The sequence below is a fragment of the Canis aureus genome, chromosome 19 (genome assembly GCF_053574225.1).
Source record: "Canis aureus isolate CA01 chromosome 19, VMU_Caureus_v.1.0, whole genome shotgun sequence".
Classification (NCBI taxonomy): domain Eukaryota; kingdom Metazoa; phylum Chordata; class Mammalia; order Carnivora; family Canidae; genus Canis; species Canis aureus.
Window position 1 is genome coordinate 25,960,104 of NC_135629.1, and position 27,328 is coordinate 25,987,431.

The following is a 27,328-nucleotide window of genomic DNA, read 5'->3' on the forward strand; positions in this document are numbered from 1 at the left end:
TCATAAGATACACTCTCTTGGCAACTTTCAAATGCAATATAGTATTATAAACTATCATCACCATGCTGTACATTACAGCTCCATACTCTTTTTTCTCATAACTGAAAGTTTGTGTCTTTTGACTCCTTTCACCCATTTCGCTCTCACTCCCCACCAACTGCTTCTGGCAACCACCAATCTGTTCTCTGTATCTATGAGCTTGGATGGTTTTGTTTTTGTTTTTGTTTTAGATTCCACATATAAGTGAGATCATTGGATTTGTCTTTCTCCATCCAGTTTTTTCACTTAGCTTAATGCCCTCATGGTCCATCCATGTTGTCATGAATTGCAAGAATGCATTTTTTTTAAGGATTTTATTTATTTATTTGACACAGAGAAAGAGAGCATAAGCAGGGGGAGCAGCAGGCAGAGAGAGAGGGGGAAGTAGGCTCCCCACTAAGCAGGAAGCCTGATGTGGAGCTCTATCCCAGGACCCTGGAATCATGACCTGAGCTGAAGGCAGACACTTAACCGACTGAGCCACCCAGGTGCCCCTCATTCATTTTTTTATGCCTGAATAATATCCTATTCTACTTATGGCTGAATAATACTCCAGTATCCTATAATATATATTCTAACATTGTAAACACACTGTTATATATCACATTTTCTTTATCCATTCATTCATTAATGGACAGTGAGGCTCTTTCCATGTCTTGACTATTGTAAATAATGCTGCAGGGAACATGGGCATGCAGATAGCTCTTTGAGTTAGTGTTTTCATTTTCTTCAATAAATACCCAGAAGTGGAATTACTGGATCACCAAGCTTCCTCTAAAGCTCACTAGCCACAGTTTTATCACCTCGCAAAGGAAATGAAATTACTATGATTCATTTAGACCAAGATTTCTCCACTGTGGCACTATTGGCATTTTGGAGAAGATATTTCTGTGTCGGGAAGGCTGTCTTACAAAGTGTACAAAGTTTAGACACATCTCTGGCCCCTACCCACTAGATGCCAGTGGCAGCCCCCTTGTCATGATAACAACGTCTTTGGACATTGCCACGGAACCCTAACAGGACAAATGCCTCCAGGTTAAAAAAAAAAAAAAAACCAACACACACATACACAATGATTTGTACTAATCAGCACTCAATCCTCCCTGGAGATGGGAAAGATCATATTCCCCAAGTCAGTATCTGACATCACCAGAGTTCTGTCAGCCAGGAATGAAGCAGAGGGCTTAAGAGGGACAGAGAACATGGCCCTTGGGTCTGACATAGGCAGGAAATTGGTAGAAGAGCTAACGGTACTCTCTGGAAGTAAGAAGGCCTCCGAAGAGAGACTGGGAGCTGTCCCAGCATTGGTAACATCGGCCTGTAGACAGGAAGGGGATAGAATCAGCTTTACAGAGGACCTCCGGTTGCCAGTCCTTTGGGAGCCTCTATAAGGACTTTGATTTTAATCCTTAAAAGGCTGTAGTGAAGACACTAAAAATGGGCCATTTAACCCCAAGAGGGTTACAACAGGATCCATGATATAGACCTTGCAGGAGACAAGACACTTTTTCTTGTTCCATGGATCCTTTTGGCAGTCTGGGGAAGATTAATGGGTCCCTTCTCAGGATAATGTTTTGAACTGCATAAAATAGAATATCAATATTTGTAGTTGTTTTGGGACAGTGCAAGGATGCCAATGAGTTCCTTCTGTCTGAGGACTTAGATGGGAGAAGTGGTTAAAGGGATCCTGGGGGGATTTTCTGCTCCATATAAATTTGGGCTTTCAAAGGCTCCTCAAACTGATTGATTTTTAATTCTTATTTTTCTCATTAAAAATTGAATGTATACTGATGGGGGAAAATTGAGAGAATATAGAAAAGTATAAAGAAAAAATATTGTTCATATTCCAATCACTCGGAAATAATCACCAACATTTTTATTGGTCCTTCAGACTTGTGCATTTATATACATATACACATACATACAAAGACATACATAGAGGTACAATTTTTTTTCACCAGAATAAGACAGTGCATAATTATTTATCAAATAAAAATTATTTTTTTCATTTAGTAGTTAAGGAACATCTTTCTGCGTTAGAAAATAGTAATCTAGGGTCACCTGGGTGGCTCAGTCAGTTAAATGTCTGAATTCAGCTGAATTCAGTTCTGGGGTGGAGCTCCAGCTCGGGGGTCCCTGTTCCGTGGGGAGCCTCCTTCTCCCTCTCTGCTGTTCTTCACCCCACCCCCCACTTGTACTCTCTTCTCTCAGTCTTGTGTTCTCTCATGCTCTCTCTCTCTGTCTCAAATAAATTAATAAAATCTTTTTTCGAAAAAGAAAATAGTAACCTAGATTGGGGACAGCAAACTGTGTTTCACAAGACAAATCAGGCCCTCTGCCTATTGAGTAAAGTTTTATTGAAACACAACCATGCCTATTTGTTTACATATTGCTTTCTCATTACAATGGCAAAATTGAGTACTGTTAACCCTTGAACAACATGAGTTTGAACTGTGCTGTTCACTTACATGTGGATTTTTAAAAATAAATATAGTATAAGACTGTTCATGTATTTCTCTTCCTTATGATTTTTTTAATAACATTTTCAATAGTAGTCTATTAGTAGCTAAGTTTTGGGTGAGTCAAAAGTTATATGCAAGGGGCACCTGGCTGCCTGAGTATTTAGAACATGTAACTCTTGATCTCAAGGTTGTGAGTTCAAGTTCCACATTGGGTGTAGAGGTTACTTAAAACTAAATTTTTTTTAAAAAAGTTATATGCAGATTTTTACCTCAGAGGGGTTCAGCACCCTTATTCCGTACATTGTTCAAGGGTCAACTATAGTTGTGACCCAGAATGTATGGCCCATGAACCTATCATATTTATTATCTGAAACTTTATAGAAAAGATTTGGGGACCGTGAGCTAGATCATGGATTTTAAAACCTGAGGGTTTATGAATTTGGGGGAAGAAAAAGATGATATATTTATTTTCACTGACTCTAACTGACATTTAACATCTCTTCCAGTTGTTGATATAGACGACAAATCACAGTCATGTTAGCAGTACCTGTGAATTTGTTTCGAGCCTGTCATGCATATCTTGATGTGTTTATGTTTACCAGTACTTTAAAATTATAATTATTAGACCTATTAGATCTTATTTTGTGCCTATAACAAGAATGACATTTATTAGTATATTACAACTTTTTAAATGTCTGATAGTTTTATTTCCACATACTGTTTTCTTTGCAATCCTGTGTATTCTGTTTTATACAGTTAAAAACATTATTGTGAGAAAGGATCCATTAGGTTTCTCCAAACTGCCAAAGGGATCCATAGAATAAGAAAAGTTTAAGAATTCCTGATGTAGGTAAATCTTTTTTTTTTTTTTTTTTAAAGTAGGATCCATGCCCAACATGGGGCTTGAATTCACAATCCCAGGACTGAAAGTTGCATGCTCTACCATCTGAGCCAGCCAGGTACTCCTGGCTAATTCTTAATGTAATTAATTAATGTAAGAATTACTTAATGTAATTCTTTTTTTTTTTTTAAAGATTTTATTTACTCATTCATTCAAGACACAGAGAGAGAGCGAGAGATAGAGATAGAGACACAGGCAGAGGGAGAAGCAGGCCCCACGCAGGAAGCCCGACATGGGACTCGATCCCAGGTCTCCAGGATCATGACCTGGACCGAAGGCAGTGCTAAACCCCTGAGCCACCCGGGCTGCCCACTTAATGTAATTCTTAATGAAGCTACATAGTATTCCATTGCTATTTAACCAATATGCAATCTATTTCAAAATTTTCATTCCTTTTCTTAAAAAATATTTTTAATCTCATGTTGTACACAAATCTTTATGTACTTGTCCAATTGTTTACTTAGAATGCATCTCTTAAAATGAATTGTTGGATCAATTGTGATACACTTTTTTCTCAAGTCCCCTGATGCTGTTGCCAAATATTTAATAATAACAAGAATGATGGTGGTGGTAATATGAACCTAGTGCTTATTTAGTGCCACACACTATACTAAGCATTTTTTACATAATAGCTAATTTAATCCTCTGAGGACACCGTTATCGTCCCCTTGTACAGAAGAACAAACTGAAACAGAGAAGGAAATTCTCCCAAAGTCACACAGCTGCCAGGAAGCAGAGCTTGGATTTAAACTCAGGCAGAGAGGGGATCCCTGGGTGGCTCAGCGGTTTAGTGCCTGCCTTGGGCCCGGGGCGTGATCCTAGAGTCCTGGGATTGAGTCCCATGTCGGGCTCCCTGCATGGAGCCTGCTTCTCCCTCTGCCTGTGTCTTTGCCTCTCTCTCTCTCTCATGAATAAATAAATAAAATCTAAAAATAAAATAAAATAAACTCAGGCAGGATGGCTTCACAGTTCTCAGTTTCCAGAAGACACTCAGAAAGCCCACTGCAAAGAAGCTGAGATACGATGACAACTCCTTGTCAGCCCAGACAAGACCAGGCAGGGTGAGTATCACAGGACAAAGGAGGAAGGGAACAAGTAGGAGGGATAGTGGAAGGATAATGTGGCACCAGAACAGAGTGGTCAGAGGGAAGGAAAAAGCCCAGATATATGGACATAGATATAGATACAGATACAGATATATATAGATTACAGATTTTCCAATTACTCTGTGTGTGTGTGTGTGTACACATGTGTAAATCTGTAAAGACTTCAAATACATTAGGGAATGCCTGGAGCTGGCTGACTGGGGAATCGAGGTGTGCCACTTAAAAGGAATCTCTTTTCAAGGTGAAAGATGTTCTAAAATTGATTGTGGTGATGGTTGCACAGTTCTGTGGATATATTGAATTGTATACTAACAATTATTGAATTGTATACTTTAAATGGATGAATTATGTGGTTTGTGAATTATATCTCAATGATGCTCTTCTCTCAAAAGGGATGTCTTGGGCAGCCCCGGTGGCTCAGCGGTCTAGCGCTGCCTTCGGCCCAGGGTGGGATCCTGGAGACCTGGGATCGAGTCCCACGTCAGGCTCCCTGCATGGAGCCTGCTTCTCCCTCTGCCTGTGTCTCTGCCTCTCTCTCTCTCTCTATGTCTCTCATGCATAAATAAATAAAATCTTTTTTAAAAAAAAAGGGGGATGTCTTAGATGTTGTATCTAATCATCTAAGACAAGAAGGTGAATCATGAAGACTGTCATATGATGACCGAAAGAGTATCCAGGGCAGGGAGTCAGAACCCCTCACCTACGCCCATGTGAACATCTGATCCCGCATCCATTAACAGCACCTACACTCCCTACTTAGCCCAAAGTTTAGTTGAGATGGTAACATGACCACCTACTCTTTCATGTCACAATTTAGTGATTGTCTACTATGCACCAGGTATTGTTCCAGGTGCTGGGATATAAGAGTGCAAAAACAGGTGCAGTCTGCTCTCAGGAAGCCTTTTGTAGCAGAAGAGACAGGCAGTAACTAATTAAACAAATAAATATAGTGGATAATGTTAAGTGTTAAGAAGAAAAACAAAGCCAGGTCATGCATTAGAGAGCAATGGCTCTTACACATACCCAGTAGCACATGATACATGGAAGTACTATTCAGAAAAGGCTGAAATGATGAAGTGGCATTGGAATGATCTGAGAAATAAGATAAATGAGCAACTGTTATGAACTGCAGAGTATTAAAGAACACTTATTACTACTGATGACATAACTACATATATGTACCCTGTATGACATAACTATAAATTTCAGATTTCTCTTTTTATCAATAATTATATCCGTGATGGACTGAATTGTGCCTCCCCAAAATTCATATGCTGAGGCTCTAACCACCAGTGTGACTGTATTTGGAAACTGGGCCTTTAGAGAGGTGATTAAGCCGGGAGCCTGCTTCTCCTTCTCCCTCTGCCACTCCCCCCACCTCTCTCTCTCAAGTAAGTTAAAAAATTAAAAAGATACTTTGTGCATTTTCATCTGGGGAAGTTATTTTCTCAATGTGCTAACACAGGGTCAACTTTTATAAACATTAATGGACACCCAAGAGGAGAAAATAGTTTCAATATACAAAATACATATTAAATCTTATTAAGTTTATTTTTCAAATTCTCTCATCTATTTATATTTTCTAAATAGTAGATTTGTGAACGTATATGAAGAATGTTTTTACACCTCCCACAACAGCTGCCTCCTATCTATTTCTCCTTCTTTCTGGATCTGTGATAAGTACGTTTAGGTTGTTGACTATTCTCTTTGCTATGGATTCTAACTGTCATCAGTATAAAATTATCTCTTTTGTCCCATTAATGCTCTCTGCCTCAGGTTTTATATTGTCAGAAAATAATTTTGCCATCTCTATGCCTTTTCATTTGCAGTTACCAGAAAAACTTTACTCATCCTTTAATTTCTAAACTTTTCTAATTCCTTATAGGTGTGTATTTTCTTTTGGCACTTTTAACCTCTGTCAATTCATTTTGTTTTTTTTTGTTTTTTTTGTTTTTTTTTTTTTGTCAATTCATTTTGAAGAGCGTTTTCTTTTTTCCCTTTTTTGGGGGAAGCAGGCAGCACTATTTCATAACTGTGAGTTGTTTTCCTAATCCTGCATCATTTGATTTACAGTTGGTGAAAATCCCTCTGATACTTTGCACCTCATCATCTATCAGAACCGGTTTCTATCTTTTTCATAGTTTTTCTAAGTGTTTAAGGGGAAGTTGACAGATTCTGTGTTAGGGCCTGCAGGCAGATGCCATTTTAAATTAGAGTCTGTATAGCCAAATGTTCATTCCTCATCACAACTTCATAACTGAACCTTGTAACTTAACACAAAAATCACGTCACTGCTGGAGAGTGAACTCCAATCATATATTCACTCAAGATTCAAATCACCTTCAAGTAAGCCTGATAGAAAACTATTACTAATTCAGGGCAGCTTAACAAGTTGTCACTGGCCTGCCACACACCAGGCTAGTTTTCACTTATGTATTCACTTAACAAAAGGGTATTGGGGGGCACCTGGGTGGCTCAGCGGTTGAGCGTCTGCCTTTGGCTCAGGGTATGATCCTGGGGTCCTGAGATCAAGTCCAGCATCGGGCTCCCCGCGGGCAGCCTGCTTCTCCCTCTGCCTACGTCTCTGCCTCTCTCTCTGAGTCTCTCATGAATAAATAAATTTTAAAAAATCTTTTTAAAAAAAGGGGTATCGGACACTCACTTTGTACTGGATACTATTATGGACTCTGGAGATAAAGTGGAGAACAAGACAAAAAGTTTGTGTCCTCATGGAGAATACATTTTAGTAGGAAAAAAAATTAAACAATAAAGAATTTAAAAATAAAGATATAATCCTAGGTAGTGATGGTCACATATAGAAAAATTGACTTAGAGAAAGTAGATGAGGTAGTTATTTGAGGGGAGGTGGTCAGGGAAGTAACATTTGAGCAGAGCCCTGACTGAAGGAAGAGCTAGGGAAGGGTTAGGAACAGAATGATCCAGGCAGAGGGAGCTGCATTAGCACCACAGCCCTAAGACATGAACAGACTATCTTGAATGAACATTAAGATTCCTCTTGGGACGCTCAATCACGATTCAAAGCCCAGTGGCTGCTCTGGGCTCACATGCTCTCCTTCTGGCATCCAGAGAGAGGAAAGCAGGACAATGTGTCATCTCTCTCCGACTTCTACTGTAGGAGGTAGAGCTCATGCCATTGGCGATTCTCCAAATTAGAAAGGGGAGAGCCGCTGAACAAGTGTCTACTACAGTTCCCTCCTTTCACTGTCCAACATGCCTTTTCATACTTATATTTTTAAAAAATATTTCCAACTAATATTATGCAGCCAGATTCCAGACAGCCGCAAGCATCTTTACCCACTTACCAGAGGAAGGCAGCAGAAAGTCTCTTCATTTCCTACATCCTCATCTCAAAGTCCAGGGTTTGTGCATGAAGGCTATTCTTTTGGATCTCATTATGCAATGTCTGCGCTCCATTGCAAAGTCAACCAATAAGACACATCCTGTATAACAGTGGAACAGGAAGAAAGAAGACAGACAAGAGAAATTAATAAACATGAGCATATATAAATATGCACACATTTTATTACAAAAGGATACCAAAGTAAATACAAGATATTGGAATATTTACAAATGGTTTTTAGTCTAAAATGTTTTTTTAAAAAAAATAAAAATTAAATTAAAAAAATAAAATGTTTTTAAAAATCTGTTACATTTAGGAGACAAAGTACACATTTCAATTAAGGTTGCCAAAATTTTAGATCAAATTTATTTTAATAAAGCTGACTTAGAAAATTAACTACTCACTACTCCTAGTTTAGGGGTATGAACTGATTGATGTCTGATAAGATTAACAGAAGTTGCAACAACAACAAAATATAAGTTCAGTTTTTTCACCTTTTGAAGGATTTAATTTGTTTTAAATTTTAATTCCAATAGTTAACTTAATGTTATATTAGTTTCAGGTGTACAATATGGTGGTTTAACAATTCTATACACTACTCAGTACCCATCATGATGAGTATATTTTTAATCCCCATCACCTATTTCACCCATCCTCCTACCCACCTCCTCTCTGCTAACCATCAGCTTGTTCTCTACAGTTAAGAGTCTATTTGTTGGTTTTCCTCTCTCTCTTTTTTCCCCCTTTGTTGATTTGTTTTGTTGTTTTAAATTCCATATATGAGCAAAATCATATGGTATTTGTCTTTCTCTGACTGACTTATTTCATTTTGCATTATACTCTCTAGATCCATCCATGCCATTGCAAGTGGCAAGATTTCATTCTTTTTTATGGCTGAGTGATAGTCCCATTGTATATACATACTGCATTTTCTTTATCCATTCATCTATTGGCAGACACTTGGGCTGCTTCCATAATTTGGCTAGCATCAATGAAAGGATTTTAAGTATTTTTGATCAAAAGTTCATTGTACATCAAAAGAAACAGCATGTTGGGGTGCCTGGGTGGCTCAGTCAGTTGAGTGTCCAACTCTTGGTTTCAGCTCAGGTCATGATCCTAGGCTCCGTGCTGGGTGTGGTACCTGCTTGGGATTCTCTCTCTCCCTCTCCCTCTGCCCCTCCCCCTTAAAAAAAATAAAAGAAGAAGAAAAAGAAAGACACAGCATGTAAAATTTACCACCAAAATGGTATTTCAATAAATAAGGAAATTGCAACAAGAAACAGAATCCTTTGCAGGACAGAAACTGTTCTCCAAAGTAATTGAACCGTTTTACATTCATACCAGCAATGTGTCAGTTTCTCCATGCTCTTGTCAATACTTATCATTGTCCGTATTTTTTTTTTTATTACAGCTATTTTACTGAGTGTGAATTAGCCTCCCATTGTGGTTTTGATTTGCATTTCCCTAATGCCTAATGGTATTAACACCTTTCGTGTATTATTTTTTTTAAAGATTTTATTTATGTATTCATGAGAATACACAGAGAGGAGAGAGAGAGAGGCAGAGACACAGGCAGACGGAGAAGCAGGCTCCATGCAGGGAGCCTGACGTGGGACTCAATCTGGGGTCTCCAGGATCACACCCTGGGCTGAGGCAGTGCTAAGCCGCTGAGCCACCTGGGCTGCCCCCTTTCGTGTATTACTGATCATCAGTATATTTACTTCAGTGAAATATCTTCTCAGATCTTTCAGTCATTACTTAATTGGGTTATTACTGACTTGTAAAGATACAAGTCCTTTACAAGATAGAGATTTACAAACATTTTCTTTCAGTATGTGGCTCATCTGTTTCACTTCTTAACAGTGCCATTTAAAATGTAAAATTTTTTTTAAAAAATTTTTTAAATAAATAAAAAAATTTTAAAAAATGAAATGTAAAAATTTTTAATTTTTATGAAGTTCAGCTTATCATTTTTCTTTCCTTTATCAACTGTCCCTTTGAGTGTCCCATTCAAGCATTTTGATTTTTGTTCAAGGAAGACAACACAATTTTGACTAAAAAATACATAATAGATACATTTTTCTTCCCTTCTCACCAATTTTGAAAAAAACCTCATATTATGGTGGCAACACTCTCCTAATGTAGCATCTGCTTTGCAAGGTAAAAAATAGTCACTGGGGAAAACATTTTGTTATCAGGGCACATCAAGCCTGCAGGTCATTATCAGGGTAGTTTTTGCCTATGTATCAATTCATCACCTACCTGTACCTTCCATCGGATTTCTTGGAGAGCTTTGCACCATTGGCTTAGTTCTATAGCACCTGGGGAAATGCTCCTTTTGAAAGCAAAGGTCAAACTTTGCATGCTCAGCCCCACTGAAGCTACAATGAGACATCAGAAAATGAGAGACAGTTCTATTTAAGAGCCCATCTGTAGAGCCACACAGGGCTTGAGTCACTGCTGTGAAACTTCTGAGCAACAAGAACTGGAGCAAGTTCTTTAGTGTCTCTGAACCACAGATGGTCCTTTAATGAGATGGTAACAGTTACAGTTAGGCTAGGTTTGACCGTACCTACTAGGCCCTCCAGAAATGTTGGCCATCGTTGTTTTCGTAATTATTATTGCTACCATCAATACTTAACTAGGACCAGCAAGAAAGAACCCCAGCATGTCAGCTCTCAGAAACTCCCTTGGAATCTAGGTTTTAACAATGCTTAGGAAATCAGAGCTATTCCTTGTTACTCGATGTGGCACCTGGACCAGCCGCAGCAACATCACCCAGCAGCTTGTTAGAAATGCCAAATTTCAGGACGCCTGGGTAGCTCAGTGGGTGAACATCTGCCTTTGGTTGAGGGGATGATCCTGGATCCAGGGATTGAGTCCTGCATCGGGCTCCCTGCAGGGAGCCTGCTTCTCCCTCTGCCTGTGTCTCTGCCTCTCTCTCTCCTAAATAAATAAATAAAATATTAGAAAAAAGATATGCAGAATCTCAGACTCTACCTAGATCTGCTGAACCAGAGTCTGGGTGATTTGTGTGCCATTTGTAGTTCAGGAGATGCTAGAATCTTCCTAGCTTGGGGGGAAGAGTGAACACTCTGTGGGGCTCCTCCTCCTTGGACTCTATGCACTGCTTGGCTGCTAAACAATTCTCCCTTCATTTAACTGGTGCTCCTCAAGGAGATCATGGTTTGGCTGAGTTTTTTTTTTTTTTTAAATCTCCGTAAAGGGGGTTAGAGAGTCCTGTCTTATCTTAGGGGCACCATTACAGTTAATCAGAATTTCTGCCAAGAGGGGGTTTGCTGTGCCCTTTCAAAGAAAAAGATAATAGACAATTAGCATAGACAAGATATGGGCAGATAAGTAGAAGAAGTACATTGGTTTTCCTCTCCTCAGGAATGAATTAACAGGCTGATGAAACCAGCTATCAAAACCCTCAGTTAATCTTTTAAAGAAAGAGTCATCACCTGCTTAAAGAGTTTAAATGTGAAGTATGGCCTTTCAGACGGATATTTGTGGATTGGGGCTCTTTCCAAAATCACAGGCCCTTCTCAAAAAGAAGTCATCTTTTCCAGTATAAATTAATAAAAAAGATAAGACTTGGACTTCACTTAAATGCTAGACTCATCTGTCCCCAAATCCTTAAAAAGCAGTGCCTCCAACAGGAAAACAGAGTCCCTTCTCGTGTTTTTTTGATTTAGAAGCCCCAGAGAAAAGTGTGGGAAAAATCACACTTGAAAATCACACACTCGGGATTGCGTTTTGCTGAAACCAAAACTGGGATTTGCCCAGAAATTTCTCAGATCAAGGGTAGGGAGGAAGAGAACGGGAGGGAGAGAGTTAAATGGTGAATTCCACAAGCAAGGTTTCCCAACTTTTTTTTTTTTTTCCCTTAACCCTCTCCCCTATATAAACCAGCAATTAAAACACAGCTGGATAAGCTATAGTAACTGAAGGCAAGGCATATGAAGGCTTTGGGGGCAACTCCTCATCTATGCTGAATCTTGCAGGACAAATAGGAGTTTGGTAGAAGAAGAGGAAATGTGGCCAAGAGGACAATTTTTAAAAATTGAGCTGTAATTAAACAAACTGAAACAAAGCAAAACATCAAGCTCTTAATGCAGAGAACAAACCGGTGGCTGCCAGAGGGGCAGGAGTGGGGGTGGGGAATGGGCAAAAGAGATAAAGGGATTAAGAGGTACCAACTGCCAGTTATAAAACAGGTAAGTCATGGAGATGAAAAGTACAGCCTACGGAACATAGTCGATAACATGGTATGGTGACAGATGGTGACTACACTTGTCGTGGTGAGCACTGAGTAATGTAGAGAATTGTCGAGTCAGTGTGTTCTACACCTGAAACCAATATAATATTGTGTGTTAATTATATTTCGATTTTAAAAAATGAAGTAAAGCTTAAAAAATTGAGCTGTAATTCACACACCACAAAAAAATTGAGCTGTAATTCACATACCACAATCTTTAAAGATACACAGTTTTTTAGTATATTTACAAAGTGGGGCAACCATTACTACCGTCTCATTCCACGATATTCTTCACTCCAAAAAGAATCCCAGATGTCCAGGTGGCTCAGCCGGTTAAATGTCTGCATTTGGCTCAGATCATGATCCTGGGACCCTTGGGACCTAGGCAGGCATCATGCTCCCTGCTCAGTGGGGACCCTGCTTCTCCTTCTTCCTCTACCACTAGTCCCTGCTTGTGTTTTCTCTCTCTTTGTTTGTCAAATAAATAAAATCTTAAAAAAAAAAAAAAAAAAAACTAATAAAAGTAGACCAAAGGAATCCTTTCACCACGTTGTAGAATGTGCTGGGATTTTGTTTTATTCCAGTATGCTGAGGCCAACAGATCAGGAGACAATTGTCACTGAAAAGATTGTTGCTCACAGTTCCCTGGGGGAGGGGGCATGCCACACCATGCCAGGCTGTATGGGCAAGTACTAGGGTGGGCAGGAGGCAGAGAATGAGGGAAAAGCCTGGGCCAGAGCCTTTACTGTAGTTTTCTTGGCACAGAATGGGCAAGTCAGGGAGGCTGATCAGGTTTAGGATTGGATAGTTTGAGTAATTACGGTGGGTTCTGGGCTCTAAGGTGGTCCCTAGTTCTCTGGTATATGGCCCAGGGTGATTTAGGGCTGGGGAATAATGTCTGGGACTGCAGGAGACTGATATAAGGAGGTGAATGGGGGTTTTGGACTCAGGATGAATTGGTTTGCATATCAAAGGTGTGCACTCAGGCAAGGTGTTTGCTATCCCCAGGAATTAGCTAACCTGGGGTGGGGGTGGGGTGGGGCAGTCTCCCTGGTTCCCTGAGGCCCCAGAATGTCAAAGCATCATCACAAAATGTGGAAAATAACATGATTGATACACTTCAGTCAAGCTCATCAGCTGGGATACACATCTTAGAAAATCAGACCAGTGTCTGAAATAAAATACATTTTTGCTTCTTTCTAGACATATATATTTTTAGCCTTGTTTTAAGCAATCACATCCGTGAAATGGTGGGTCTAATAGGCTCAGTATCTTTTCCAAGCAAATATTAAAGTACATATATAACAAGACTACCTAAACCAGGTCATAGACCACCAGGATTTTTTGCGTGCTACAGTGGGAAGCACTGACCTAGCTCATCTTCTTCATTTTACAGAGGAGAAATGTGAAGGCCAGGAAGGGCAAATGACTCACCCAAGATCATTTAATTATTTGTGGCAAAAGAAGAGTTCGAACTCAACCCAATGCATTTCCTCTTCTGCATGGTGGTGCTCACAGAAACTACTTTGAGTCACTTGACCAGTGACCCCTTGTGTTTTTCTGATGGTTTACTGGTCCAATTATCTCTTTAGAACTATGAATATTATGAGCCTGAAAATAAAAGCACTTCCCCTGGTGTATATCTTCAATGAATTCTTCATTGTCTACCTTAGGTCACTATGGAATGGGGGGGAGGTCTTCCTCAGATCTTGTTCCAGAGAGCAAACAACTTGCCTAAGGAAGTTGGAACCTCAGATTTCCAATGACTAGCACATCCCTTGCTTGGAAAACTGAGCCAGGAGTGCTTAGTATAATCCTGTCCTCAGAAAGTCTGATTCAATTAAAAAAATCCAAAGATCAGAATTTAAAGAAGTGATTAGTATTGTGGCACTAATAGTAATGACTCACCACTGATATTTGTAACACGTGATGTATTTCTCATCGTGCTTTGTAATAAAAAAATTTCTGTGCCTCCTTTATAAAATTGGAACAAAAATACATAAATTTTCAAGCCCTGCATCTAAACCCAACAAATTGGAATTGACACAGAAAGTTAGCCCTGTCAAAACATCACTTATATTCTGAGATGACTTCTGGATGAGGAGAGGAAAGAATGCTATCACTGGAACAGTGGTATTTCCCCAAACCCAGTTTAGACACATAGGAGAATTCTCCATCCAGTGTGTCATGGTAAAAATTGCAATGTCTGGAGCCACCATTTGCATGCAATCCCCTCATTTAACAGATGAGGAAACTAAAGCTCAAGAGGTTAAGTAAGTTGATCAAGGTCCCCCCCGGTTGAGAGAGACCATTCTGAGACCGTGGTTTTCCTGTAGCAGGAAAATAGAACCACAGCCTAATGGAGACAAAGCTCATGAGAATCCTGTCAACTCCTAATTTTCAACACACTGGGCAGTGGTGCTCCAAAAATATCATTCACTAATTGAGATCTGTACTCGTTTCCTATCATTGCTGTAATAAATTATCATAAAGCTAGCAGCTTCAACAGCACAAGTTCATTATCTTACAGTTCTGGAGGTCAGAAGTCTGACACAGGTCTCACCAGGCTAGACTTGAGGTGTCAGCGGGGCTATGCTCCTTTCTGGAGGTTTTTACAGGAGGATCCATTTGCTTGCTTTTCTGGGTTGTTGGCAAAATTGAGTTATTTGCAAGTGTAGGACCAACGTTCCAGATTTTTGGCTGACTGTAGAATTTGAGGTTGGCTGCATTCCTTGGCTCCTAGACCCTTCCTCTAATTTCAAAGCGATGGCAGCTCTAGACCTGATCACGTCCATCTCTGAATCTTCTTCCGTGTTCACCTCTCTCTCTGACCACACCTGGGAAATGATCTCCATGTAAAGGATGCACGTGATGAAAGAGTGCCCATCTGGAAAATGCAGAATGATCTTTCCATCTCAGAGTCTTTACCATTAATCACATCTGCAGAGTCCCCTTTGCCACAGAAGCTAGCATATTCACACATCCCAGGGACTAGGACCTGGATATTTCTGGGGGTCATTCTTCTGCCAGCCGAGCCAGTTCCTCCTGTATCCACTCCTACCAGGGAAGAAGTCAGAATGAATCTCTAGCTCTCCAACTTCATAACTGGCTCATTCCTTATCCATTAACTCCATTTTCAATCCCACTGGTTTAATTTCTTCCAAGGCACTGGAGGAACATCCCTTCCCTGTTCAAAAAAGTGGATGGCTCCTCCTTGTCCAGTTAAATGAATCTAACTCCTCACCCCAGTGAGGAGTATCAAGGCCTTCAGTGATACATTATTTCATTTCAACTTCTCTTTTGTTCATATCACCATACATCTCTCCTGCAACCCATTTTCTTTGTTAAAATGGACTCCTCCATCTTCCCCACAGCTATCAGACACTCTCTTACCTCTGTGCCTTTACCTGCATTATTTTCTCTGCTTTATTCCCTCATCTTTGAGTTTCCTAATCCTAAAGTGTTCCAAACTCACCTCAAATGTGACCACTTCCTGGAAACCTTCCCTGTTTCTTACCACCATCATTCAGGCTGGAAACAAAGTTTTCTTCTGATTTCTTTTTTTTTTTTTTTTTTTTCTGATTTCTTATGGCTCTCATGTACCCCTTTTTATTAAAACTAAGCAGGTTCTAATTATCTGTTGCTACACGACAAACTACACCAAAATGTAGTGGCTTAAATCTACCATCTATTATTACTGTATTTCATGATTCTCTGGGTCAAAAGTCTGGTCAGGCACAGTGGGGATGACATATCTTCATTCCTTGATTTCTGGCACCTGGCTGAGTTGACTTGGGTGTTTCTCTTGCTCACCCTCTCCCCAGAGTATTTCCACATGCTTAGCTCGGGCTTCCTCACAGCATGGTGGCCTTGGGATAGTGGGAATGTTTACAAGGCAGCTCAGGACTCCGGTAGACCAAAATGGAAGCTGTGAGTCCATGCAGAGGCAGGCCTGGACCTGGCATAGCATCACTCAGTCTTACTTCATCACCCAAACTATCACACACCAGATTCAAGGGAAGGAGAAGTGGATCCCCACTATCCTATGGGAAGAATATCAAAGAATTTTACAACATCTTTTAAATAACATAAATCATTTTCTAGGTACTTTGATACATGCCTGATCTTTTCTCTAAGACTATGAGTTCCGAGTGTAATCCATTGAGTAGCTGTCAAAGCACAGTGATTTGCCCATAATAGGAACTCAGTAAATTTTTTTGTGTTAATGAATAAATATGTTTAGCAGGTTCTTGCTAAAGGTAACTACAATTAATTTTACATCCTCTAGAGTGAAAATAGATGGGGCGGGGGGGCGGGGGCTACAATTCTTTTTTTAAAGGCTACTTCAAAGATTTTGAAAATGTGCATACATAAAATAGATGACCATGTTCTTTAGAGGGCAGACAGTGACTGTATAATATTTGTGATGTGAATCATGGGTAATCAATTCGGGGTTGTATGAACCGATCTTTCTAATTGAATTCCAATGAAGCACCTGCTTTATGTCAAACTCCAGCTCATGAGTGATCAAGTCATACAGAAACCCGTTTCACATCGATTTTCAATGCTGCTTAATAGTTTGTTTTGCTGATTCAATCAACATTTAAATCTATAATAACCATAGTTGAAGTGCTTGCCATAAAACTGTTTTTATCCTCTCTCTGCTCCAAGACTACATGGTATCAGCTTTTAGAAAGTAAAAGCCTTTGTCTAAATATATAATTTTGGGGGTGCCTGGCTAGCTCAGTGAGTAGGGCATGCAACTCTTGATCTTGGGGTCATAAGTTCAAGCCCTATGTCTGGTACAAAGATTACTTAAAAAATTTAAAAAAACACTTAAATATACAATTTTCCCCCCAAAATGCATTTGGCAGCATCCCTTCCAATTTTAATTACCATTGTATCACAAAAAACTACTACCCTCCTTTTTCTTTAAGAGCATTGAGAAGGTTTTCTAGAAAATGTTATAAAAATTTAATAATAGTAATAAGATAATAATCATAATAACAAGGCAATCAGTTTTATAAAGAGAAAATTGTTAGAAGGCACTGTGAAGTCTACATCTGAAACTAATGATGTACTATAGGCTGGCTAAATGGATTTAAATTAAAAAAAGAAAAATAAATTTTAAAAATAGGAAAAAAGGGAAAAAAACGAAGTCAATGTAATGAATAAGAAAGCATAGGCTTCAGAAAAAGCACTCCAATTGCCTGTTGCTCAGAGCTTTTTTCTTCTCATCCACAAACCAGAACTAATAATCTCCAACTCCTGAGATAGTTGAAAGGACTTGGTGGACAATGTACATTTCTGATACCTCCTGGACCATCCTTTCTATGCCTCCTCTTTTCAGTATGACACTGGGCAGTTCATAAAGGTTAAAGGCACAAAGTGTTATTCCTCTGAGAGGGCATTTGTAATTTATCAAGAGATCTAGATTTCCCCACAAAGGAATGAATCTCCTATGGTAAAATCGCAACTCACAGAAGTAAGACTGCAGAATGGAGTTAGGGAAGAAGATACTTCAGGAAGGGTCCCTTTTTTTTTTTTTAAGATTTTATTTATTTATTCATGAGAGACACAGAGAGAGGGAGAGAGAGAGGCAGAGACACAGGCAGAGGGAGAAGCAGGTTCCTTGCAGGGAGCCCAAAGCGGGACTCAGTCCCGGGACTGGGAGATCACGCCCTGAGCTAAAGGCAGATGCTCAACTGTTGAGCCACCCAGATGTCCCAGGGAGGGTCCTTCTAATTACAGTGAGTAAAGACCTTCGACCTTACCTAAGGGTTAGGCCAACCCAGGAAGGCACTATCAGAAGAGGCCTAGTGGTCAGATATTTGGACTTCGGACAAATCCCCACTTGATCCCCACCTTAGCCATTTCCCAGCTGTGTGAACTAGCATGTTTCCTTTAACATCTCTGATCCTTTGTTGCCTCATGTCTAAAATGGGGCAAAAAGAGAACCTACTTCACTGGTTGCCTATGAGAATCAAAGGAGGTGAGATGAGTAATAGCATCTGATAGCCAGTAGGAGTAGCTTAGTTGATTTTTTGTTTCCAGTGATGATGAAACTTAAGTTTTTAAATCCCCAATTCTAAATATCAAAATATGTGAATACGTTGTCAATCCATGGAGGGAACTCCAACCTGGCAACACCCGCTGTATTCACCTTTGTATTCTAGTCCCATACCCTCCCCTTGTCCACCAGCCTATTGCCTTGTATAGAGCATGTGCTTAGTAGGAGCTCAATTAAAGCTCCAGGCCCTGAGGAACAAGAAAGCGATCCTTGAATCATTGTAATGACTTAAAATTAATGTGACGAGCGAAACATATTTAATGCTTTGAGAAGAGCAGGGCTCGCTGTCAGAGAGGCAGCAGCAGATCTTAGCTGTGGAATCTGGCATTTAGACATTGCTGCCTTTGCCATAACGCCCACAAGGATCCCTTGGGACTTTGTTGTCTGAGATAGATTTGCAGAGGACACAGCATCTATCACTCTGGCTCCGGCTTCAGGCCTCAAAGATAGAACTGTGGTGGTCATTTTTTCCTTACAAAACTCACTTTAGCCTGGGAAATCAGTGTGGGGACTAGAATCACCTGGACTTGGAGCTCGTTCAGGGAATCTGTCATGCGCTTAGTGTTGGCAGGGCTGCACGCCCTGAAATGCTGAAATCTGCTCTCACCGAAACTTCAGTCTGCAAGTAGGAGTACAAAAGCCCCTCCTGTGGGTGCAGGTCCTCAGTAGGAATGGAAGACTACTGCTTTTCTTTGGGGCTTCCATCAGGTAGATGAGCATTAGTGTTTGTCTCATCCACACTGCTTGGCTGACCCTGAGGGCCCGGGGAGAAACTTCTCCCGTGACCATGGGGCCGGGGGCCACTGCTCACAAAAGTTTTCACAGCCCATGCCTGTTCTCTCATGTATATTCTAGTGCCAGTCTGTGAGGAGTCCGCTTTCTTCACACCCCTGACGAGGCGCATCATTTAAGACGTGCTTCGATGTCTGATTTATTTATATGGGAGAAAAAATAATGAGCCCTCGTTGCTTAAGCTTTTCATAAGAAAGTGTAGAAACCCTTCGTTTAGTGCAAGATGAAATGTTTGCTCTTGGGATGATAAATACACTTAACTCCAGGAATGATGTGCATTATTCCCTCATAGCCACCCTACCTCCAATCCCATCCAAGCCCTTGGTATTTCAGGAAACTCTGCTCGACTCTAGATGAGAGAAATTAGGTTTTTGTTGGCTTGGGTTTTTTCTATGACTTGAAATTCCTAGGGGCTGCAGCTGGGTAATATTTTATCTGTGCAGCTCCTGAGCCATATAACAAGAAGTATGCAAGACAGTAATCTAAGGAAACATGAGGTGTACTGCTGGAAACTTTTGTCTAGTCATTTATTCAAGTGTTTATGCCATGATGTGCCAGTTACTGTTTGTTTGTTTTTTTAAGATTTTTAAAATTTATTCATAAGAGACAGAGAGAGAGAGAGAGAGAGAGGCAGAGACACAGGCAGAGGGAGAAGCAGGCTCCATGTAGGGAGCCCGATGCGGGACTCGATCCCGGCACCCCGGGATCACAACCTGAGTTGAAGACAGATGCTCAACCACTGAGTCACCCAGGTGCCCTCGGTTACTGGTTAGACATTGAAGACACAGCAAAGATCTCAGACAAGCTCCTTGCTCTCGTGGAACTTGTAACTTCAGTACAGGAAGACCCACAATGGAAGCATAAACTAACATATGAATAAGAAAAATCTTTAAATAATAATAAGTATGGCTGTGTAATTTTATAAGATGTTGGGAGAGAAATGAACAGGAGGAAGGAAGCAATGTTTAGCTACAGGCATTAGGAAAAGCCTCTCTGAAAAGCCAAGAGCTAAGAGGGCCTTGGAGCATAAGAAAGCACTCCCCATTAGAAGACTGAAGGCAAAGGGTGGCCAACAGTGGCCCATCCCCAAAAGCCAGCCGACACCAGTTTTTGGTGTGGCCTGAAAGCTGAGATGGGGTTTTACACTTTTATTTGTTTATTAATTTTTAAAGATTTATTTATTTATTTTAAAGAGAGAAAGAGCACGAGTGGGAAGGGCAGAGGGAAAGGAAGAGAGAGAGAAGCTCTCCACTGAGTGTGGAGCCCAAAGTGAGGCTCGATCTCACAACTATGATACCATGACCTGAGCTGAAACCAAGAATCAGATGCTTAACTGACTGTGGCATGCTGGGTTTTATGTTTTTAAATGGCTGAAAACAAATAGAAGATAGCAAATAATTTGTGACACATAAAAATGATATAAAATTCAGGGGTGCCTGAGTGGCTCAGTCGGTTAAGCATCTTGATCTCAGCTCAGGGCTTGATCTCTGGGTCATGAGTTTAGGCCCCACATTAGGCTCCATGCTGGGTACAGAGTCTACTTTAAAAAAATGATAGAAAATTCAAATTTGGGGGGCACCTGGGTGGCTCAGTCAGTTCAGCATCTGCCTTCAGCTCAGGTCATGATCCCGGGGTCCTGGGATTGAGTCTTGTGTCGGGCTTCCTGCTCAGGGGGAGTCTGCTTCTCTCTTTCCCATTCCCCCTGCTTCTGTGTTCTCTCTCTCTCTCTCTCTATATATATATATATATATATATTCCTCTGTCAAGTAAGTAAATAGAATCCTTAAGAAAAAGAACATTCAAATTTCAGGCCCATCAAAGTTTATTGGAACAAAGCATGGCTCGTTGGCTTATCTGCTGTCTCTGGCTGCGTTGGTAGTACAGTGACAGAGCTGAGTAATTGTAACAGAGACCTCATGGCCCCCAAAGCCTAAAATGTTTACTGTGTAGACTTTTCAGGAGAAAGTGTGCTGACCCCTAACCTCGGAGAGGAAGCACACATGCTTAGTCCCAGCACAAAGACACGGAGGACAGCAGGGAGGTTGGAGTAAGGGGTGGAGATGATGCCTGATAGACACACAGAGATCTGGTCCGAGGGACAAGGGGTATCAGTATCATCTAATCATATGCAACCTCTGTGATAAGCAATATGCTTTTGTCTAGCCTCTACCCCCAAACAGTCTCAACTTACTGAAAACAAAGCCAAAGTTTTACGATTATAATGGACAAAATTCCACCCCATCCTCCTGGACCTGGGAACTCATAAACCTTCCACCTGCCTCCCTTTGGCTCAGAGCAGTGGTTTACCAACTACAACAGATGATCAGAATCCCAGCTCTGCTATGTACTGGCTGCGTGACCTTGAACAAGTTACTCGACTCGTCTGGGCTGCAGGTTCCACTTTTGCAAAGTGAGGCTTCGACTACCTAACTTAAGGACTTCTGTGAAGTTTAAATGAGATGAAACAACGCGCATAGCAAGGGCTGTGAATAGCTGCCATTATTATTATTATTATTATTATTATTATTATTATTATGGAGCAAAAATGTCACTTGGCAACTGCGGCTCCATGGCCCCAACCTCAGAGATCCAGATTCAGTTAGTCTAGGGCGGGGCACGGGAATCTGCCACAAGGAGTGTGAACTGCGCCGTTGAGAAATACTGCCCCGGGAAGACAGGTGCGCGGCCATCTGGCCTGGCAACGTGACCTGGCCTAAGGCATTGATAAACAGTAACTATGTATCATTGAACAGGTAGAGTTTGGGGGTGGGATTTTTTTCTTCTTCTTTTCCCTGTGCAAGCCCAAGCCTGAGTTTGGACAAAGAAGTGGAGGTGGAGGTAACCATGGAAATGGGGTGAACCTCACATCAACCCCTGTGTAAATCATATTAAGTGCGCTCCCATTGCAGGCAGGGGCCTGTGCCGGTTAAGTTGTGTATAGAAGAAGAGTTCCCTGTCATACTCTGTGAATCCAGGAATCTTCATGTGTTTATTTCCATTTTTACCCTGTGGATGACAGAGTCCTTTTTTGCACTTCCTAGGGGAGACATTACAGAGGGAGACAGGCTTCCTCTTTTTCCCCTTCCCTGTCAGTCAGGGTGGATGGAGCGGGGGTGGTCCAGGAAGGTAAGTAAATAAGGGAGGCGGAACTGGTGTGAGGCAATAGAGAGTGGTGGGGACTGTGGTCAACCAGAGAGCTCATGCTGCACCTAAGGGGCTAGCTGCTCCTTCTCCTCCAGCCAATTGTGGTCATGCAGGAATGCAGACTGAGGATGGCCAGAAATTCCTTATTTTCTAAAAGAAGCCAACTATCTAGATTTTTATGCAATATATTCCCATTAATAAACATTGGCAAGTAATTCAAAAAAAAAATGTTTTAAACCCCATATGGGCCAAACCAAACAAATCCTCTGGCTGGATCCAGACTGTGGGTGGGCCTCCAATTTGCAAACTCTGGTCTAGACTGACTAATGCAAACTCTGGGACCTGCACCCCCATTTCCACCCCATCCTGTAGCCTGGTATAGGGACAGGATCTGTCTGTCCTAGGGCCCTGGTTCTCAACCTTAGCTACATACTAAAATCACCTGGGGGTGGGGGAGGAAAATGCTATATTGATGCTCATGTTCCGTATCCCAAGAGTCTGATTTCGTTGGTCTGGGGTGTGGGTGTGGGGAGGAGGTCCCCAGGGAATAGGTGGTCAGAGTTGAGCTCTGTGGTCCAAGGCAGAACCAAAGGGACTTGTTTGGAGAAGGAAGTCCTGGGAACAGGGTGCCCAGGAGTCTGATAAACAAGGCCAGGCTAGAAACCCCTGTCAAGGTGTGAACTTTCTGTGCTCCCTTCCTCCCCACCCCCTTGGTCTATGGGCAACAGTCATGTAGACAGTTGTGAAAAGTTTGACATTATTATTTTTTAAATTATTTTTTAATTTATTTGACAGAGAGAGAGAAAGCACAAACAGGGGGAGCAGGAGGCAGAGGGAAAGGGAGAAGCAAGCTCCCCGCTGAGCAGGGAGCCTGATGGGGGCTCGATCCCTGGACCCTGAGATCATGGCCTGAGCCAAAGGCAGATGCTCAACAGACTGAGCCACTGAGGTACCCCATGAGTATGACATTATTAAATTGTTTGTCTTGCAGTTTGCATCAGACAGCAGCAGGTATTCACAAAATTCTCATAGCCTCGTGCAGCCCTATGAGGTAGTGGTGACAGTTACAGGTTTGGTCCCGGAAAGAAGGGACGAGGTAAAGGTATGCTGCTCCTCCGGCTCCCAGCTACAAATGCCCACGTACAGAAGCAGCTGAAGCCTGGGAGCTCCAGGTGACAGCAGCCCAGAGGGAAGATTCTTCAGCACAGAGGAGCTGTCAGCCTGCCTCTTTCAGCCGTACCACCTCTTTCCCAATCATTCCAGAGGAAGGTCACCCTTAAAGTTGGGGTGGAAGTTGGTGCTTGAGTGAAGAATTCTTTTGAAATGTTTGATCTCTAGCCCCCAGTTTGGCCCAAGGTAGGTCATAAATGTGCGTTGAAGGCATGGAAAGAGAGAATGAAGGAGTCAGTGGCTGCCTTTACTGCCTTTTTGCCTTTTGAGGCAATTCTTACTCCTTCCCTATGAGCAAATGAGGGAGGAGGGGTCTGTATGGGAATTGGGTCCACTAAATTTTGTTTTCCATTAGCTGCTGGGCTTTCCAGCAAGTTCGCGAGTTGCCAGGGTGGTTTCATACAAAGGCTTCACTCACGTACATTAATTGGCCCTTAACACACAGGAAGACACCAGTGAGTTTTTATAGTGTGTGCAAGGTTTTTGAACCGAGGAACCAGATTCCTAGTTTTCCCTGCACCCACTATTTTCCCTTTGAAGTCCACAGGAGCCTTGCTCAGGGTGTCTAGAGAGAAACGAGGATCTGGTCTAAGTGAATTGTTAGGAAAATGTATTAAAGTGCTAAAGTGAGATTAAGTTACCCAGAGAAAATACACTTTGGCCAGAAGAAACTGCAATCAGAACCATCTGAAGGGGGTCCTATGGTCAGAGAAAAGAAGAAAATGTATTTTAAAAATTCAATTAATGGGCTCGGTTGCCTCAGAGGAAATAAAGACTCATTGTCTTTTACATGTTTAAAATATGAATTGCCAATTAATGATGCGATTGGCAAATTGCTCTACAATTAAAAACAGAAATGTTGTTTGAGGCAATTAGAATAATTGTCATATGTTAATTATGGGTTGATGGATTTTGCATGCTGCCAGCAATTACCTTTTGAGTCTGAGCTTTTCTGAACGGACTCCAAATCCATAAAGACATTGATAAAATAAGAACTGTCTTCCCTGTTGGCATGCCCGCCATATTTTTAGTGTCTTTTAAGGTATGTAATTATTTTTAATTAGGTCTCCAGAAGAAATTTTCTTAATACATGTTTTACTAGGTCATCATTAAAGAACCTTGTAACCAATAAGAAAGGAGAGGGGGATAGAAAGAATATAGTCTTGAAAGTCAGGCAAACCTTGGTTTAGGGATTTACTAGCTGGGTATTTTTGGGCAAATTGCTTAGCCTTTCTGAACCTTAAAGTAAGATGGGGAAAATATATATCATCACTGGGAGGTTTACATGAGGTAATACTTCTATATCCCCAAGTATTATGAGTGATGCATTGCAAATGCTCTATAAAAGTAATTATTGCTTTTCTAGAAAGAGCAGGATATTTCAAGCTGGGCCCCTCAACTATTTCAATATAGGTAAGTCCTTGCAGTTACTATTCTTACAACTAGGACTGTCATATGTAGCCATCCAGATTATGGTCTGCACCACCTCTAGGAAGAGTCACTGATATCGAAGTCTATGTGAATATTGTGCCCCTTGAGGTTGTGCAGTGTACAACATTCACAACTATACATGGCTGCTCTGCTTATGACCAATATCTAAACTTAATTCTTTTAAAATTTTGGTCCTCAGATAAACACATCTTATTTTTGTTCATTAGACATTCTCCTATTTAGGCGTTTTTCAGCAGCATTTATCAGAAGTTAGCAGAGTTTTACCCGGAGACCTAATATGGCCTACAGCCTGTTTTGCAAATAAATTTATTTTGGAATGCAGTTACACCTGTTCATTTACATGTTATCTTCAGCTACTTACTTTTGAGCTACAGAGTAGAGTAGCTGCAACAATGACTCTGTGGGCCACAAAACCGAAAATATTTGCTATCTGGCTCTTTATTGGGAAAATTTGTTGACCCGTGGTGTTAATGACCATCCAGCCAAATATCTGTTTATATTAATTGCAAGGAAAGTTAATGGCTGGTGGCTGTGGTTGTTGTTTCTCTTCTCTCACACCTCTTACATTACTGAGCCAGGTTTTTCCTAATTCCTCATTGCCACTTCTAGACTCTTCTTTCTCCTTCCCCAAACTACTACAACTCTGAAATGCATGCTTTTAGGTTTTCCCATCCACCACCCTGTCCTTGTGGCCATCATCTACTCACCCCTGAAATTTTAGCTCCTGGCTCACTGCCACCCTCTCAATAATCTTCCCATCATAATTCTTGGTACTTCTCATAAGCATTTGCATAAATGATCTTTCCATTACACTGGCCTCTCAGGTCTTGAATCAGATTATCTCCAGTGATTTCACTTTCATCCAACAGTCGATGACTATTTATTAAGTGCCAGACCTCGCTCTCACACACTCAGCTACTTACTCCCATGGTCAACCCCAACCTATCTTTGCCAACTAGAGTGACCCCTGCCCATCGAGCCTCCCAGCTCACTTCCTGTAGCAATCTGACTACAATCACTTCCAACTCCCCTGGCACCTATTCCGCTGATCCCACTACATTTTCATAGTCCCTTGCCATTTTCCTGCTCCATGGCCTCGTGTTGTAATTACTCCCTAGCCTATAACTTCAAGCCCCCTTGCTCCTTCACCGCTTCATCATGCTCCCCTGGCAAAAATTTAGTCCTGGTTACATCCAGTACCAGACCATACCTGCACTGGAGCACAAGCACTTGAATTTAGAGAAACACACAACCCAGCTGATCGGTTTCACTTTAATTCACGCCCTCTCACCTCCAGTGGATATTTATGCTACCTGGTAATCTTTAATGGCTCATTAAACTGCCAACACCTTCACGCTTATTCTCTCTCTCAATGATCTTGCCTCCTTTGTCAATCAGGAAAAGAAGCAATTTGGAGAGAACATCCAAAAGCCCACACCGCCATAGCCACCTGCTTCTTTGCCATATATTCTGCATCAGCTTTCAGGTTCTTCTACCTAGGACCAACCTCTCCACCTGTCCACTAGGATCCATCCCCTCTTGCGCATTCAAGAATATTGCTTCCACACTTCTCCCCTTCCTTTTGTGCATTACTGGTTCTTCCATTTTATATAAGAATATTTCCATCATTACGAATATCATATTCTTTCTCCCATCTCAAAACAAACAAAATGAAACAAATTTTGACTCCATTTTTGTCTCCAGCTACCAAGGCATTTCACTGTTCCCCTATAGAGTACAGCTCCTCAGAAGTATGATCTGTCCCTTTCGTGCCCAATATTTATCTTTAGTTCTCTCTTTCACACTCAAATCATGCTTTTGTGATCTGTGTTCCACAAAAAGTACTCTTGTCGAGGTCAACAATGAAATCTTTTTTGTGAGATCCATTAGTCAGTTTTCAGTTCTCACTTTATCCTTCCAAAATTATTTGATATAGTTGACTTTTCCTCCTACTTAGCTTCCAGAACATGATGTTCTCCTCAAAGACAGGGAGTCATGGGAAAGAACCATCTAGAAGACCCCTGGGATTCACTTGGATTGATTATCTTGAGAGTAGGAGACCTTTTGTGGAAGCCTCACCCTTGTAAAGTGGACCCTTTATCTAACACAAGATGGCTCTCTTGTTCTCATGATTCCTGGAGAAATCTAGTGGCTAAGGGAGTGGTGTGGTGGAGGGATGGAGGTAGGGAAGAGTTAGCCTGACTTGAATCCTGTTCTCCCACTTATGAGCTTATGAGCGTGGCTAGGTTACCCAGACCCTCCAAGACTCAGATTTTTCCATCTATGAAGAGTAGTTGGGAATGCCTCCTGCATAGGTTTGTTGTAAAGAATAAATGAATTAGTGTTAGGGAAAGCCTAGGATCATAGTCGAAAGCTCAGATGCCTTCCAGGGTAAGCAGGCAGAAACTATAAGCACATGCTTACTTTCTAAAGATAGGTCAACTTCAGATGTTGAAAATTAATACACTGGGCCAAATACATCCCACTGAAAGCCAAGTTTCGCCCACTTTTCACTTGGATGGTGGCCAAAACATGGCAGATATTTGGTTAATATTGGATCCCCTTTCTTT